This window comes from Loxodonta africana, chromosome 1 (genome assembly GCF_030014295.1).
Source record: "Loxodonta africana isolate mLoxAfr1 chromosome 1, mLoxAfr1.hap2, whole genome shotgun sequence".
Classification (NCBI taxonomy): Eukaryota; Metazoa; Chordata; class Mammalia; order Proboscidea; family Elephantidae; genus Loxodonta; species Loxodonta africana.
The window spans coordinates 73,716,102-73,734,875 of NC_087342.1; the positions used below are offsets into that span (position 1 = coordinate 73,716,102).

Below are 18,774 nucleotides of genomic sequence, written 5' to 3' on the forward strand. Positions count from 1 at the left end.
CAATTTAGTTTTTAAGTTTCTTCTTAATAAAATTTTCTATTTTCATCTTGTTTGTATTTTACAAATTACTACGTAATATATACATGTATGTATATACTTTTGTAAAAAGGAATAGACTTTACCACCTTTTATTTTTCATTATTAATTTTTAATATCTAGTTTTGTAGTATTGAATAAAAGTTCAATGTTAATTATTAGTTGTAAAGACTGTCATTATATTTAAAAACAATTAATATATTATTGAGATTCAAGATACTGAATATAACTTGATTGGTTTATTAATGTCATATTCAAATTATGTTTTCTAATATGTTTAAATGGACTGGTGCGAAGTGTGAGAGATGGAACACTGTGAAATTATTTTAATTGTAATCCATATCCTTAGTCTTCATTTACTGTTGGGAGAACAAAACACACTTGTCAATTTGCCATGTAGCGTGAGGAAAATGGATTTGTGCTGGAATTGATGAGTTATCCAACCTGCCTGTAATCTTTAAAAGTGTATTAGAATCCTTTAGTTCCCTCTTTTTCCTCCCTTAGCCCTAAGATTAAATTGAGAAAATAACATAATATAATTTAGCTTTTCCTTATCAAACTAGTCATTCTTGAATTCGTATCTGTCTCATTACATCAGGGTATCTTTCTTTCAGAATCCTTCTTTCCCCAGATACTCTGATGTAACTCTAGGCACTGAGGATACACTGAGAGAACAAGAAAGGACAAGGCTCAGGAAGCATACATTCTAGGGAGGAGGTAGACAAGACAGCAGTAATATAGTGATACTCTTCAATACAGATACATTTGGAGTAGAAGATGAAGTCACAGATGGTATCGATTTAGTCAGAGTGGTCAGAAGAACGCTCTCTGAAAAAGTGACATTTGTGTTGAAACCTGAGTAATCGACAGGGAATCCGCAGTGCCAACTCTGGAGCAAGAGTGTATAAGTTCTCATTGAAGTCTAGCCTTTCTTTGGGGACAATCATAGCTCTCTTGTTTCCCAGACTGTTGTGTGCTGTGGAGTCAATTTTAACTCATAGCAACCCCATCTGACAGAATAGAACTGCCCCATTGGGTTTCACAATCTGTAATCTTTAAATGGGCAGATTGCCAGGTCTTTCTCCTATAGCCTAGTGAAAAAGAAAAAAAATTTTTTTCAGGAAAATTGATGAAAATGTTCAGGACAGTTCAGTGCAAAGGAAATTACCTTGCCTTGCTCTACTTCCTTGAACTTACTGCAGCCTTCCTGGGGTCCTCTCCCTTACCACTCTTTCCCTGATTTCCTTGGTCCTTGTCCTGTTTTCAGCCAGAGGAAAACCTGGAGAATCTGGGCATGGATCCCACTACCTCTTGCATGCTAAGCAAGTTCTCTATCATTTGAGCTAATTCTTCTCATCTACTTCTGCTTTCAAGATTTTGGCTCATTTCCAATTCAGGTCAACAAATGTCATGCCCTCTTGCCATCAAGTTGTAAGCCAGAATCCAAAAACAATACCTGCTTAACATCTCAGAGACTGCCTTGGGCAAGAATGAGGGAGAAAACACTGATTTGAGAGGAGGAGGGAGGGGATAAGGAAGATCTGGAGAAGGTAGCTGTGGGAAATTTCTTGGCTCCATCACAATGCATACTTCCAGATTTCATGGAAGAGAAGAGAGGAAGTCCTACCTAGGAGAGGCCACTATGTTAACTGCCAGGTTAATTAGCACAAGTATCCCAGAATGATTTGTGACTCTTGTGTTTAAAAAGAGTTATTATTATCAACTGACTGTTGATGAAGTGACATCTAGGAGATGGTTTGGAGTCTGTGTTTCCAGGCTCCACTTTCACTTGCCATTTTCCAGCATGACTGAACCAAAAGAAAAACCAAAACCACTGCTGTGGAGTGGATTCGGACTTAACAGCAAGTAAAAGGACGGAGCTAAGGTGCCTCATAGGGTTTCCAAGGCTGTAAATCTTTATGGACACAGACGGTCACAGCTTTCTACCATGGAGCAGCTGTTAGGTTGGTTAGCAGCTGAGCTCTTCAAGCACTGCACCACCAGGGCTCCTCCAGTGTGACTAGCTATGTATAAGGAGAAAGCCATGTTTACTGGTAACTTGTACATTTATATGTAAATCAAGATAAGCACTTTTGTTTAAAATTCCAATTAAATGTTCCATCTGTTTGACATGAAAGGGAATTTTGTTTTCCAGTTGCTGAAAAATAATTATAAGAAAGAAATCAATGTTCAGCTTTAATTGTTGATACTACAAGACCTATTTGGAAACAGGTGGGGACTACATGGTGTTCGGAGAGTTGTTTAGTCTACTGGTTCCTCTTCCTCCCATTCCCCTTCCAACAACAAAGTAAATCCCTCGCTCTCCACATTTTCCCTGAGCCATCCCATCATGAAAAAACCTTCAGCTTCTCCAGGCCAGCAGCACTGGGTTTTCCCCTTTTTAGTCTGGAGTCTGCACATACCTCCCTCGGCTCAGTCATTTCAGAGTATTGTGATAGATTTTCTTTCTGACCTTCATCCACACAGGAATCTCATTTGCACAGTGTGCTCATAGTATACATAGAGGCCTCGTCAATTAAACCCCATTTTTATTGAATTTTTTTTTATTGAATGAATAAATAAGTTATTTAGATGTCTTGATTGACAGAGTGTTCAAGCAAAACTTTGAGATAGAAACTTGATCCAGGGCCTGATAGGTCTGGAAGACCTCCTCTGTCCAAGAGTTGGCATTGTGAGAAGATATGAGGACATTATGTTTACTGTGAATGCCAAGGGGATATTTTAACATCTGGTCTTTGTGGAATCACAGGCTTATTGATGAGACTAGAGCTCCCTCTGGTTACAGTTCAGCCTCTATCTCCCTTAAATCCTTGTGCCCCAGCAGGCACTATTTGATTTTCCCTCGCAGAGGGGTTGAGCTATGGGTAGCTGGGAAGTGAATCCTGGGTTCCTGTTTCTGTGGCTTGAGTCCCTTTACTCCAGAGGCTGTAGGCATTTGGTGGAGTACTTGAAATTTCACTCCCTTGCCTCCAGGCCCTTAAATCCCATGTGAACTAATGCAGGCTGCCTGCCTGGGATTCCCCTTTCCCCTCCACATTGCTTCTCCAATCTAATCCTAATCCCCACTCTCAAACTTGTGCAGATGGGTGAGAAGTGTTACCAAGATTAGGAACCACTTTAACTTTGAAAGCCTCTTTTATCACAGTTTCTGTAGTCCTTTGCATATTTAGTTTCTGGCCCTGGACATCCAAATTTTCTTTGTAGATGAAGACCCCTGTAGAGAGTCCAGAGAGCTTGGTCAAAAATTGGGGATAAAAAATATAATGAATTCACATTTGTCTTTTTTCTTTGGAAAAATAGAAAAGTTCGGAGATGACTGAGACAGATATTTAATTTTAAAATTTTGCATATTTTGAATAGGTAGTAGAATCCCATAATTGAATGTTAGAACTTTTCCAAAGGGTAATAGTGAAAAATTGCCCTCCCAGCTTGTGTTCCCTGGCATTCAATCCTCTGTCCGAGATACAACCAATGTTATCAAATGCTTACTTGTCTTTCCAAAGACTATTTAAAGAATGGACAAGAAATGATCTATGTACCTAAGTGTATATTTGGGTAAATGGCTCCTTTCTCGGTGCCTGGTGGTACAGTGCTTAAGACCTCGACTGCTAGTGAAGAGGTCAGCAGTTCAAATCCACCAGCAACTCCTCGAAACCCTAAGGGACAGTTCATCGCTGTCTTATAGGGTGACTATGAGTCAGAATAGACTCAGTGGCAACGGATTTTTTTTTTTTTCCATCCTTGGTGGAGCCCTAGTAATGCAGTGGTGAATGCAGTTCCATTCCATCAGTGGCTCCTTGGAAACCCTGGAAACCTCTATTCTGCCGTATAAGGTTTCTACGAGTTGGAATTGACCAAACAGTAATAATTTTGTTTTTGAGGTTTGGCTCCTTGCTATACACTCTTTGGAAAACTTACTTTTAACAATAGACCTTTGATCTCTCTCTCTTTTTTTAATCTTGTGCCTCCCTTCCCCTTTTAAGTTAAAGTTTCCATCATATGGATCTGCCATAACATATTAAACAGTCCTCCTATAGATGGGTCTCTAGGGAGTTTTCAGTCCCTTGGTGTAACCACCATTGCTGCAATGATTATCTTCATACATACTTTTTTCTGGCATATGTCCAAGAGTACTGTAGGAAGTAGAATCGCTGGGTCAAAGAATATGCACATCTGTAACTTTGAAGTGTAAGCTCATATGTCAGGAGGAGAGTTCTGGCATTATCCTAATGGACCTGGCAAAGATGCTGAATAGATACACAGAGTACTGGCAGTGGAGTTAGATGTATTCATCCCTCCATCCCTTCAGTACACATTTATTAAGGGTCCACTGGAAGTGTTAGGCTTTGGGGCACTATATTATATATTAGTCTTGGGGATTCAGTCACAAGCAAGAGAGTGTTACATTTCTATATGCGGCGATAAAAAATAAAAATAAGATAATAAACCAGATGATTTCAAGAAATGATGGAAGTAAAACACTTGATGTGATTCAGGGAAAGTCTTTCTGAGAAGATGAATTTAAAGTGAGCCCAATTAATGCAAAAGTCAGATACCTGAGGACTGCTGAGACTTCCAAGCAGAAGGAATAGCTATGCAAAGGCCCAGATGCAAAATCAGCTGGGGTTACTGAAGAGGAAAATAAAAAGAAGCTAGTGTTTCTAGTTCAGACAGAGAAGTTCAATGAAGAGGATTTAGTGAAACACTGAACGCCCATGCTGATAAGGGATATGAAAGTCCTTGGGTCTCTGTCTTGGGCAATTTCATGGATGATGGTGCTTTTCTCTAAACTGGAACTTCTTTAACTAAAGCAGTTTGGAGAGAAAAACTATTGGATTCTCTTCATGTCGTACTAGTCCTGAAATACTCATGGGATGTGTAAGTGGAGATATAAGCAAGGGAGTCACTGATGAAGAGTGGACCTCAACGGACGTGGCCCTCCAGAATACCGATAGGAGTTGTAGTTGAAGGCAGGAATAATAAACTCTATAGGGATTCACTGCTTAATATGGTTAACAACTAGTGACATCTGGCTATAAAACCAAAAAACCAAACACATTGCCATGGAGTCAATTCCGACTCATAGTGACCGTATACAACAGGGTAGAACTGCACCATAGAGTATCCAAGGAGTGGCTGGGGGATTTAAACTGCTGGCCTTTTGGTTAGCAGCCTTAGCACTTAACCACTAAGCCACCAGGGTTTCCACATATATCTATAGAGTATTTGAAATGTGGCTAGCCTATAATGAGAGTCTGCAAGTGTAAAATACATATTGTATTTCAAAACTTGGTATCAGAAAAAAAAATTGAAAATACTTCTTTAATAATTTCATATGATGATTAAATAAAATATGATATTAAATTTCTTTTTTTTCTGTTTACCTTTTTTAATGTGTCTACTAGAACATTTAAAATTGTGTGTGATGCATACTGTATAGCTCTGAGAACATCCTTGCAGGGAAGGGGTCACAGTTAAACAGAAATATTTACATACAGGCCTGAATGGCTACAGATACCCCAAAGTTAGCTTAAGAAGAGAAGGTGGCCAAGGATAGAATCTCAGAGAACACTAGTTCTTAAGACAAAGGTAGAGAAAAAGTGGAGACGAAGGAGATTAACCAGTTCAAGAACTAATTAAAACAAAACAAAACAAAAGCCCACGTTGCCAAGAGTCGATTCCGACTCATAGCAAGCCTATAGGACAGATTAGAGTTTCGCCATAAGGTTTCCAAGGAGCTGCTCATAGATAGGAACGGCAGACTTTCTGGTTGGCAGCCAAGCTCCTAACCACTGTGCAACCAGGGCTTCCAAAACTACTTGTTGTTACATAAATCCCGGGAAGAGATGATTCTCATGGGGTTGGGATGGGGCGAGGAATAATGGTCATATCTCAAAAGTAAGTAAAAAAAAGAAAAACTTCTCACAGCATTTTATAAATTTTAAGAGGTCACCCAGTGGCTTTGATGAGAGCAGTTTTAGTGAAATTTGAGTGGAGGTTTGAGTGACTAGAAGAGCCAAGCCAGGGGCAAAAGTGGGAAGTACAGGAGGCTAGAACTTGGGATAGTGGCCTCCGCGGGGAGTAGTAAAAATGAGGCAACAAGGAGTCCAAGTTTCCTAGGTGAGAAACTCCTAGGCTGTCAATGCAAGAAGCCAGACTAATTGCGAACAAAGTATATAAACCAATAGGGAGAAGCGGGTCAAAACTGGAGAATACGGGCATCGATCCCGCCACCTCTCGCATGCAAAGCGAGCGCTCTACCATCTGAGCTAATTCCCCTACGCCTGGGTGTACGCAAATATACCCCACCTCACCCGTTTTTCTGGTTACTTGGGGCTGCAGGGACCTCAGGCCACCAAGCCCCAGACAGGACTGGATTGAAGACAGAACTTCGCAGTGGACGCCTGGGATAAAAACTCTATGAGTCAGGAGTGTGAGTAAAAGAGATTACTTGAACAGTTCCTCGGGTAAAACCTTGCTCCTCCCTCCCATCACTGTCTTTATCTCCTGAAGGTAAAGGCAGCACATTCCAGTTGTGGACCTCCCGCGCACCCCCAAAACTGCCTGGCCCATTGACACAGCTATCCCATCTAGAAATAGGAAAGCATGTTTAATCAATAAAAATATTCTCCTATGTTCTATACACGGGGTAATGCTGACAGGAATCAAGTGCTGCTGGAAAGAGGTTTGGGGGGCGGAAAGAAGGATGGATAGAGGGGCAAACACTGAGGGACCCGGGATCTTCGGAATCTCCAGAACCCAGAGTATGCAGAGACCGAATGTCCCCATCAGCAAGGTGAGCTGTGCTCTGGCCACCTGAGCTGAATGCCAGGTGAGATGTGGTTAATACAGAACCTCACGCCGTTTCTTTGAAGGTGGCAAAACATTGCAATTTCAGAAATATTTTTAAACGTGGTTCACCGTGGAAGTTAGAGGAAGATCTCGTTCCCAATTTATTTTGAGCACATTTTCGTCAGAACGAGCCCTTCAGGGAGATGACTAGGTGCATCAATTGTTACCTTCTTTATAAAAGCACATCTGACCACCCGAATTAATATGCCAGCCCTCACCTTCACACAAGATTTTTCCAAATCTCCCTGCCCTGTCTTTCTCGGTGATACCTGGTCAACTGTCAGAGAAGCTGATAGAAATGTTCTTCTGCTCCCTGCCCGTGCATTGTCAATGTGAATAAGGGCAAAAAGTGGGCACACCCAGCCTCTTCTGCTTGTGCCTCCTGACACAATTCCCAGGGTGTTCCTTTTACTTAGTCAACAAAAGCAAAAATTTTATTTTCCACCAAAATATTTTTTAACTTTGGGTTGAAGTCTAAAAATGTGTATTTGGAAAAGTTCTTTTTGACCACTGTGTTCCTTTTTTTGTTTTGTATACAATGTTTAATTTCTTTTTCAAACCTAGCACAGAAGCACAGAACACAGTGGCACTGCCCTCGCTAAAGCCAGGTAAATCCGAATACTATTGGGTAACCACGGAATTAGGGGAGGGAACGGGAGCATATAAAATTGTAGAGAACGCAGACTTTGATCCCCTTACCTCTCCCATGCTAAGCGGGTGCTCTACCACTTGAGCTAATTCCCCCTTGCTTTCTCCTCATTGAGTGCATTTTTATTTTGGAAATGCAAACACCTCTCCATGTCCTAACTTAGTTTTCAGGTAGTTTGAATTCTACAGAAATGTCACCATTACCAGGGCAGAGCAGGGCAGGACCCAGAGTAGAGCCTCCCAGAGAGAGCCGTAAAGGAGGAGCTCAGTGACAAACCTGTACTCAGAACCTGGAACATGGGGAAAAGGAAGACTGGGAAAGACCTGTTTAAGAAAGCTCTAGCTCTGCTTCAATTTCACTCTCCCCACTTTGTCCTATAAGGTCGCTATGAGTGGGAATCAACTAGACTGCACTCAACTGCAACAACATTAGATGAGGAGAAGGAAGCATGTTCCTAATTAGCCCAGTTATCCCTAATGCTCTGCTACCTACATCACCTTTTAGTAACACCTTCTTCCCCAGCCCATCCCATAAATCTGGGAATAAGCCCCAAGTATCTTTCCATTTATTGTTCTTCAAATAACTAATGTTTTATCTAGTGTCTGTGCTACTAATAGATTTCTTCCTTAGGAGGGTTGAGAGCTGTTACACGTTTCTTCCTTGAGTCTGGATCATAATTTTATCTATCAAATTTCTGATCATTAAATTTAGCATTCTTTTTTTTAGAAGTAATCAGATTGGGGAACTTACTCATATTAATAAGTTTTACAGTGTTTGGTATTAAAATGCTTATATTTTAAAGTCAATGTTATTGAAATGTAATTTATACATAATAAAATGTATACATTTTAAGTCGATAGTTCAATGAGTTATGAGAAATGTATACATGCATGTAATCATGACCATAATTAAGACAGAGAACATTTCCATCATATCAGGGTGCCTCATCTCATTCTCTGAGCGTCCTCCCCCACACGCCTTCACCATGAAATCATGGAAATGATTTCTGTCAATACAGATGAGCTTTTTCTGTTCTAGAATTTCCTACAATTGTAATCATATAGTATGTAGTATTCAGTCTCTGTTTCTTTTTTTTTTTCTTTACTCTGCATGTTTTAGAAATTCATCCGTGGTTTTGTATGTATCAGTAAGTTCTTTTTTTTTTTTTTTTTTGCTGATTGCTGTTGCATTGTATGGGAAAAAATTATACATTTCACTTTGTTATGATTAGAGATCCTATTCTCTATTACATCCATCATTTTACATTTATTAAGAAACCAGATGATCTATCTTAGTGAATATACTATTGTCCCCTCTAATTTTCTCATTTGTCTGCCCCATTTAAGTTCAAATCACTTAGCTATATTGTCATCAGTACTGTAACAATCTCTTAGCTCTTCTTGCTAACTACAAGATTTATTCCTCCATTATTTTCTTCATAGTACACCCCACTGAATGTTCTTCCAGTTGCAGGTCTAGCTATGGGACTCATTCCTTAAAAAACTTGAATGGCTTCCTACTATTATCAGCATAAAATTAACACTCTTGCTTTTATTATCTCAACATTGAATCTATATCCAGTCTCATTTCTTCTGCTAGAATTCACACATAACTCTTTCCAGCTCTTCAAAACAAATGGAACATAGATACTGAATCCACTCCATGCCTTGGCTCTACTTCTGTATGGCTGAAACACAGACCCATCATATCTTCTCTCACAAGCTTTCCTTCACCCTGTCTGTACTCAGCAATTGAGATAGGGTTCCTTCAGGTGTCTGTGTGCTTAAAGTAAGTTCCTAGGCTGTCACATAACTGTAGTTTGACTGTTTATCTTCTTTATTAGGTTGTAAGTTTCTAGAGAGCAGAAATAATCTCTTGTTCATATCAGTATACATAGCACTAACACAGTGTCTGGTCCATAATGGTTATTCTCAGTGGTGTGCTGGTTACTGGACCACCACTACCCCAACAACACAAACGGATTTGTAACATTCCCCAATTCTGTGGTATAAATGCTCCTTTCATGGCTGACTTCAAACTACCAATGGTTGAACAACAGTTTTGAAAAATTCCTGAATATTTAACAATCAGCTCTCATAAGGTAGTGTGAGGTGGCTCCGGCACACATTTATTCCAGGAATTTCTAAAAAAATAAATAAAGCATGAAGGTAGGTTTGTGAGGATGTAGGTGAAAGGTGGGAGATAAATTCAAAGTCCTATTTAGACAGACAAATTTAGACAGACAAATTTCCTGCCAAATTTGGAAGCCTTGGATCTCTAGACTATGAGCTCCAGACTAAGAGAAGACTTCAGTGTTCCTCTCAAATTAGTTAGACAGGAATCATAGAGCTTAAATTGTGATGCTGTCCCACTTTGAAGAGTGGTGTCTGGGTGTTAAATGCTAACAAGCAGCCATCTAAGATGCATCAATGAGTCTTAACCCACCTGGATCAAGGGAGAATGAAGAACATCAAGGACACAAGGTAGTTACAAGCCCAAGAGACAGAAAGGGCCACATGAACCAGAGACTACATCATCCTGAGACCAGAGGAACTGGATGGTGCCCAGCTACAACCAATGACTGCCCTGACAGGGAACACAACAGAGAACCCCTAAGGGAGCAGGAGAGCAGTGGGATGCAGACCCCAAATTCTCATAAAAAAGACCAGACTTAGTGATCTGACTGAGACTTGAAGGACCCTAGTGGTCATGGCCCCCAGACCTTCTCCTGGCCCAGGACAGGAACCATTCCTGAAGCCAACTCTTCAGACATGGCTTGGACTGGACAATGGGTTGGAGAGGGATGCTGGTGAGGAGTGAGCTTCTTGGATCAGGTGGACACTTGAGACTATGTTGACATCTCCTGCCTGGAGGGGAGATGAGAGGGTAGAGGGAGTTAGAAGCTGGCAAAATTGATAAGCAAAGAGAGGAGGTAGGGAGTGGGCTATATCATTAAGGGGAGAGTAATTGGGAGTAAGTAGCAAGGTGTATATAAGTTTTTGTATGAGAGACTGACTTAATATGTAAACTTTCACTTAAAGGACAATAAAAATTATTTTTTAAAAAGTTATGCTGGTTCTACATATTTATATCCACATCTTCCAAAAAATTGACAAATCCATTTATTTCAAGACATTTCATACTCAGGAATTGGAAACATTTGAGAAAAGGAGAATTTTTAAATCTCCCCTGGCTTTAATAGAGGTACGGGCTGTGTTCTTATTCAAATGATGTATGAGGAATCATGAATATTATGTTGATTTTTTGCATGCCTTCTCTAGTTTTGAAAGCTTAGCACAAAGTAGACTAAACCAAATCTGGTGCTATACATATTTTCTCTTCAAAATGGATGAAAAATAGACTTATCTCATTAATTAACATTGAGAGTCCTGTTTAGTGTATGGGGACATTATAAATAACTTTGTTGAGCTAAGAGCAGAGTCACAGATAGCCTTGAGACTTAGCTACTTAGAAATTTATGTAAAGGTGACATACATTCCATTCCCTGCTTACATGAAGCATTTATCAGACCCTTTTGGACAGAGTAGAACTACCCCACAGGGTTTCCAAGGAGCACTGGTGGATTCAAACTGCTGACCTTTTGATTGGCAGCCAAACACTTCAACACTGCACCACCAGGAGTATTATTTTTCAGTTGTTCATTAGATCATCCTAAGAACCTAAATTTTGCCTGGCACTTGGTAAGCATTCAATTAATACATCTTAAATTAAAGAATGCCTAATTTAACCCATTAAGAATGCATAGGAGAAATGGATGTGATTCAGACAAGAGACTTTTTTTTTTTCTTTTTCATGGCTTTGAGTGCTTTACCTTATATTTATTCAGCAATCAAAATGCCGTTCCACACTCCAGTATCCACTATCTCCAGCAGTCCCGAATACCAGGATTTTCCAGGCCATTATAGCGGAACCATTTGGATCCCTCGTGGCACAGTGGCTAAACTCTGGGTTGCTAACCGAAAGGTCTGAACCCACCAGCTGTTCCCAGGAGAAAGATGTGACAGCTTGCTTCTACAAATCCTGTGGGACAGTTCTCTTCTGCACTCTGCTGCCTCCAAGAGTCGGAATCCACTATCAAGCGACTGGTTGGGCTTTTTGTAGAATTAAAGCGGAACCAGGACTCAGCCAAGGCGGACCATTTCAGAGATGGCCTTGGGCAAGATAGAGCGCCTTGACTGCTCGGTCCGCTGTGCCTTTAAGGAGAAGAAAAGGTAAACCTGGAAAAGGACGCGGTGGCAAAGCTCAGGCTCCGCCAACGTTTTACGTTTCTGAATTTCGAGAAGAGAAGAAAGGACGTCCTAACTAGAGAGGATCGACCCAGAAATGTCTGGCCGCTTGGCACAGCTCTCCTAGGATGACCATTTGACTCTTTGAAAGGCGTGATGGTCTTCTACTCCCCGTCCGTCGCTGTGGCCACCCAGGAGGAGGTAGAGGGACAGGCTTTCCCCGATTTTGGAAGGGAAACAGCACCAAATATTACTGCTCGTTTATGAACCAAAAACCTTACACTTGTTAGGCGACCCTGGTAATCACTACAATCCGGAAACTCTCGATTTGTGAGTTTTCTTTTTCTAGTTTCTGAGAGATTTGGCTTGAATTCCTGTTTAGGTGTGTCATGTAGAAATCATATATCCCCATCATGAGAGAACAGCAAAAATCACCACAGTATTACAGAAAGGAGCCACGGGGAGCGTGAGGGAAGATCATACTAAACTGAAGGAATCAAGAGTGGACCTTGAGGAAGGGAGCTGAGAAGGGAACACAGGCCTGAGAGAACACTCCTTTGTGAGGAGACTACGTGTGTGTGTGTGTGTGTAAAAACTCATGGAAGAAGGCAGTAATTGAAAAGCCTGGATACTCGGAGTTATGTTGTAAGAATATTACGGAGGCCTAACAATCTTTGAAGAATTCAGGGTAACATTTCAGGAAAAGCCTTTTAGGCGTAAATATTAAAGAGGTTAGAAATAGTGAAACTAAAATTGGAGAAAAGGAAAGAAGTTATCAAAGTATTTAAGGACCGATGTGTCTGTGGTGCTATTACAGAAATACCACAAGTGGATGGCTTTAACAAAGAGAACTTATGCTCTCACAGTCGAGTAGACTACAAGTCCAAATTCAGGGCATCAACTCCCAGCCTTTCTCTCTCTGTCCAGGAGGAAGGTCTTTGTCATCAGTCTTCCCTTGGTCTAGGAGCATCTCAGCACAGGAACCTCAGTTCCAAAGGATGCGCTCTGCTCCCAGCACCGCTTTCTTGGTGGTATGAGGTCCCCAACTCTCTGCTTGCTTCCGTTTTCTTTTTATCTCTTGAGAGATAAAAGGTGGTGCAGGCCACACCCCAGGGAAACTCCCTTTACATTGCATCAGGCATGTGTACCAGGTAAGGGTGTTGCAAAATCCAAAAAAATCCGTTGCCGTGGAGTCAATTCCAACTCATAGCAACCCTATAGGACAGAGTAGAAGTGCCCCATACGTTTCCAAGGATCACCTGGTGGATTTGAACTGCCGACCTTTTGGTTAGCAGCCGTAGTTCTTAACCACTATGCTACCAGGGTTTCCAAGAGTGTTACAATCCCACCCTAATCCTCTTTAACATAAAATTACAATCTAACAATGGAGTATTCCCACACAATACCGGAAATCATGGCCCTGCTAAATTGATACACACGTTTTTGGGGGACATAAGGGTTTTTTAAATTGAATCCACGACATGAGGTTTATCCTCTGTTGTCCCATCAGCTCCTGAGGTTAGCAGCATGAGTCTTTCTGCATCTCCAGCACCCACTGCACTGCCTGTTCCAGAATGCATCCTCCACACATTGTAAAATGAATGAAAGGATAAACAAATGAGAAGCAAGAGCAAGATTCTAGAAAGGTTATACGGGAAGACTCTACAGTGTCAGGACATTGGTAAAGACACTTGAAGGAGAAGAATGAGTTAAGAGTACTAAACAGTGTTGTATGGGGGTGGTGGACACAGAACAGACTCTGAATTCATATCTGATGAATTGAAGGCTAAACCCACACGTTTATAGTTATTTGTTAAATGAAAGCATGCGTGAATGAGCTGATGTGGAGAAAAATAGATGCTGAGACTGTGTTCTAGGTTAATAGAAAACACACATTTATTTTTAAAAATTTAATAGCTCTTATTTTCAGAGGAGTTCCAAGTTTACAGAAAAATAACTGGAAACTTACAGAGGTTTTCTGTATACTTCCTCTCCACCCCCAGTTTCTCCACTTATTTACATTTTGTATTAGTGTGGTACATTTGTTATAATTGATGAACCGATACTGATACGCTATTATCAACTAAAGTCCATACTTTACATTAGGGTTCACTCTGTGTTGTGAAGTTCTATGGGTTTTGATAAAGGCATAATGTCATGTGTCTTCTATTACAGTATTATACAGAATAGTTTTATTGCCCTAAAAATCCTCAGGGCTCCACCTTTTCATCACTCCCTCCGTTCCCCTGCATCCCTGGCAACCACAGGTTTTTAAATTTTTTATAAATGTCTCTGGAGTTTTGTCTTTTCCGTAATATTATATAGTTGTAAGCCTACAATAAGTGCTTTTTTAGACTGTCTTAATTCATTTTGTAATAGGCATTCAAGTCTCCTTCATGTCTTTTCATGACTCAATAGCTCATTTCTTTGTATCACTGAATAATATTCCATTGTATGGATGCACCACAGTTCTTTATCCACTCACCTATTGAAGGGCATCTTAGTTACTCCCAATTTTGGGAAACTATGAATAACTCTTCCGTAAACATTCATGGGCATGTTTTTATGTGGATGTAATTTTTCAACTCATGTATATATACACCTAGGAGTACAATTGCTGGATCCAAGCTTCTTAAATTTAAAAAAAAAAAATGAGATTTCCATTTCTGGTTTTGCTCCTTACAGTTATGTGACCTGAAGAAAATGATGTAACTCCTCTGAGCACATGGTGATGAAAAAGTATTTGAGGCTTGGAAGTTCCTGGCAGGACTGGATGGCCTGGAAAGTGAAGTAGGACTGCGGCACTTAAGGCTTTGAATTTAAAAATGGTCCAGCAGGAAGTATTTACAAGTAATGGTAATGCATGCACTTTGCCTAAGAGAGGTGGGAGCTTGTAAGCCAGCTATTATAAATTGAGGTGTGTTCCCCCAAAATATGTGTTATAATCCTAGAACCTCTATATTTGTGCTCATAATCCTACTTGGGAATGGGTTGTCTTTATTAGTTATAAGAGAGAATTGGAGCCCTGGTTGTGCAGTGGTTAAGAGCTACAGGGAGCTATGCCTGCTAACCAAAAGGTAAGGTGGGCAGTTCAAATCTACCAGCCACTCCTTGGAAAACTGAATGGGACAGTTCTACTCTTTCCTATTGGGTTGTGTAAGGTGTGCCTAAAAATCAATCTCTTTTGAGATATAAAAGAGATTAAACAAGCAAGTGAAAAAAGCAGAGACAAGGGAAGAGAAGTGTCAAGCCACGTGAAGATTGCCCAGTAGCAGAAGCTCAAAAGAGACGAGGATCTTCCTTTAGAGCAACAGAGAGAGAAGAACTTACCCCAGAGCCGGCGCACTGAGTTCAGACTTCTAGGCTCATGAACAATGAGAAAATAAATTTCTGTTTGTTAAAGCCATCCACTTGTGGTACTTCTCTTATAGCAGCAGTAGGTAACTGACACTCAGGGTTTCTCTCCACTTTCCACCTTCCTTTCCCTTACATGTAGTAGAGATCTCTGCTCTCTAGATGACAACCACAGAGCTTCTCACCTGTGACAGTAGGTTCAAATCTTGGTAACAGTTGGCATTAGGTCTTTTTGTTTTTTCTTATTCTTTACGGGCACATACAGAATGGGGCTGACAATGGCTTGACCAAAACTCCAAGTCAAGGACTGTAAAAGGGTGGTGGAAACCAGGAAGAAGCAAGTGAGGATGGAAACCTGAGCAGACTGGGATCCTTCCTTAGAGAGGGAGAAAGTCTCCAGACTGTGCTGGCGCCTTTTGCGTGAAGGACGAATGGTACATCTCAGAAGGGGGGAGCTTGAACATCACCCCTATTCTCTGGACCAAGAAAAGAGAATTTCAGTGGTGATGAGAAGGAATCCCTGCTAATTGAGACTGAGATTTATGCAGAGATTTAGCCTGGCAAATAAGGAAGACCAAATCCTGAGAGCTAAATGGGCCATATGCAGGAGAGAATGCACAGGGCAGCACTTGAAAAAGGATTTTAGAAAACCAAAGAGTCAGGGAAAGTAAGGTTCGGACACAAAATGAAATTAGTATAGATAACTCTGGCAGGCAGATTGGGAACAGTAGGCAGTTAACTGTGGCTGTAAGCGCCCATTGCAGTCTGTGTCTTCTTACAGTAATGAGAGTCTACAGCAAAATCCTCCATGTTGTTGTTGCTTTCCAGGAAGTTGATTCTGACTCCTAGCAACCTTATATGAGAGAGTAGAGCTGCCCCCAAAGGGTTTCCTATGCTGTAATGCTTATGGGGTTTCTGGAGCAGATTGCCACGTCGTTTTTGTGGTGAGTTAAAACCATCAAACTTTCTTTTAACAGCTCAGTACTAAAATGTTATGTCACTATCAAAACAAAACCAAATCCAAAGCCCACTGCCATCAAATTGATTCTGACTTTTAGCGACCCCATAAAACAGAGTAGAACTGCCCAACAGAGTTTGTAAGGAGTGGTTGGTAGATTGGAACTGTGGACCATTTTCAGAGCCCAGCCCCATATAGGAATCAAACCCACAACCTTGGTGTAATTAGCACCATACTCAACCAACTGAGCCAACCAGCCAGCTAAAAACAGGGTATTCTACATGATGAGGATCTACCAACAAGGGTCCTTTGGAAATAGGATGGACCCTCAGGAACTCAAAACCTGTAAGGGCTGTGATGTACAGTTTCAAATATTGACAAAAGGAAAATTCTTCTATTTGGGTGTGCTGTGGAGCTGGGCTCTTCCATTGACTGCTCATCTGCCTGCCAACAGAGGCTCTGGCATCAGATGTCAGCCTCCAAACTTTTCTACTTTTGCTCCAGACTTGGCATAGTTGAGTCTCTCATACTACAACTCAAAAGTCACTTTTCTCAGAGGGCCATCCCCTGACCTCACCAGCTAAATGAATGTGCTCCCTCTCTCTCTTCCATCAAGTTCATAAAAATCTTATATGGGAATGTATATTGATTATTGTTTGTCCCCTACAGTAAAAGTTTCTTAAAATGTTCATAGTCCAGATCCTCCCAGTTTATTCCCAGTGGTTATGGTTAGAATGATGGTCTTCGTGCCTACTGCCTGTACAGAAATTGGTGACATGGATTGGAAAGATTTTCCTCTGTGTTGTTCCTTCATAGAGTAAACTCCAGGAGAAATAAACTATTATGCTATGGAAAGGTGGCAAGTTGCGAGGCCCTCTGGTGTTCTGGAATGGACAAGATAACTCGCCACAGCTGGAAACAAGATAAATCCACTCATGAAATTATTGTGGAGTTCATTCTCAGCTTGGAGGTCAGGAAATAGGTGCTTCTGAGTTCTTACTGGTGTAATTGAAAGGCAATTGTCGTATCAAATACATAAGAAAGAGAAGTAATCAAATACAGTGGCATTACATGATTGTATAGTGTTTATTACTCTGTGTTGCACGTCACTGTACAAATTTTTGTTTTCCCACCTCTCCCCAGCCTGCCCCAATTGGATACTGAATTTAAGGTTTAATGGGAAGCTGGACCTAGTTCTATTGAGAAGAGATATAGAGAAAATCTTCTGCTTTCCTTTTTCTGGACACTGACTGTCAATCCAGACAAGAAGAGGAAAGAAGATGTGAGTTTCATCAATCCTTTGTCTCTCACTTTCCTTCCGCCTTCTCTTTCCACCTCTACTCAAGATAATGCCCACAATCACATTTTTAAGGATAAGGAGATATTCAGCTGCCTTACTGAAGAGTGTGTCAGGAGTGTACAAGGTCTTAAGAAAAATGAAACAATAAGTAATGAAGGTGAATTAGGAATGGCTTCATTTGTCCAGAAGGTGTGTGGGATAATTTCCAGGAATGAAGCTGAAAGAGAAGCCAGCTGTTCTCAAGAAGGACTGTGGAGGTCATGATAAATTGTTTGGTGGTCTCTGTAAGCAGAAGTTTATCCTTAAATTATTTTAGGTTGGACTATAACTAAATTGGATTTTCCAGATGATTGAAACAGGGGAAAAAGTTGAGAGCTGAGTGCAAAGGCCAGAAGAAGAGTAACGTTATCATTGTAATAGTTCAGGCAGAGATGCTGAACATCTTTAATGCAGCAGGACAGTGGAGTTGAACTCCTTCATTCATTTAACAAATCCTCATTTGGGGGCATACTGTGTGTACCTAGGCTCTGGGCACTGAGTGCCTCCCTGTGTTTTCAGCTGCTGGGTGGTCACTTACCCACACCCAGTGCCGTCGTTTCAATTCCGACTCATAGAGACCCTATAGTGTTAACTCCATGGCCATGAGTGCCAGGCACTTCCAAAAGATGGGATCTCACATTGAATTATCTCGGAAGTCTCAAGGAACTGCTGCTTCTCTACAGGGAGAAATATTATTCCATCAAGCAGCACAACACACTGAGGAGGAACTGGGTCTTACTTGTGGGGCTGAATTTAACAACCTTGTCTGGCAGGGAGAACAGTGGAGCAGCCAGAGGGGTTGTCTCTCAATCTGAAGATCTTAAGGTCAAGATTCAAGCTGAGTTTTTTTTTTTTTTTCTTTTGTAGAAATTGACAATAGCCTTACTGTTTCAAAAAGAAAATAAAGCCGAGCCAACAGAGACATTAAGAAAACATACACTTTCACAGTGTCTTTTTACAGATAGTGGGTTTGGAGTTACAACCAGAAGTTGGTGTAAATTTCAGGAGAATCAAAATACTCCACTTTCGAAAAAATGGATGAGTTGAAACTAGGAATTGCATGAATATCTGGGAGAAGAAGGCTAATTTTTTTTTGTTGTTGTTGTTGTTTGTTTTTACTTGACAGTCTAAGAGGAAATTTTGTCTTTAGTCAGCACCTGTGAGGGCAGCCAAGGTGCGACGGAATCAAATAAAGCAGGAAATAGGAATAGAAACAGGCCAGGCATTAGGCTGCATTTTTAGCTGAGGTGATAGTCTATCGTTTGATTAGCAGCCCAGAACATCAACCACTGCACCACCAGGGCTCCCACAGGACACA

General features: G+C 40.9%; 1 non-coding gene across 1 annotated transcript; it reads right to left on the bottom strand.

Moving 5' to 3' along the window:
* Positions 1-6,263: 6,263 nt before the first annotated feature.
* Positions 6,264-6,336, bottom strand: TRNAA-UGC (transfer RNA alanine (anticodon UGC)). The gene has a single exon. It is a non-coding gene; the product is annotated as a tRNA-Ala (tRNA).
* Between the last annotated feature and the right edge of the window lie 12,438 nt (positions 6,337-18,774).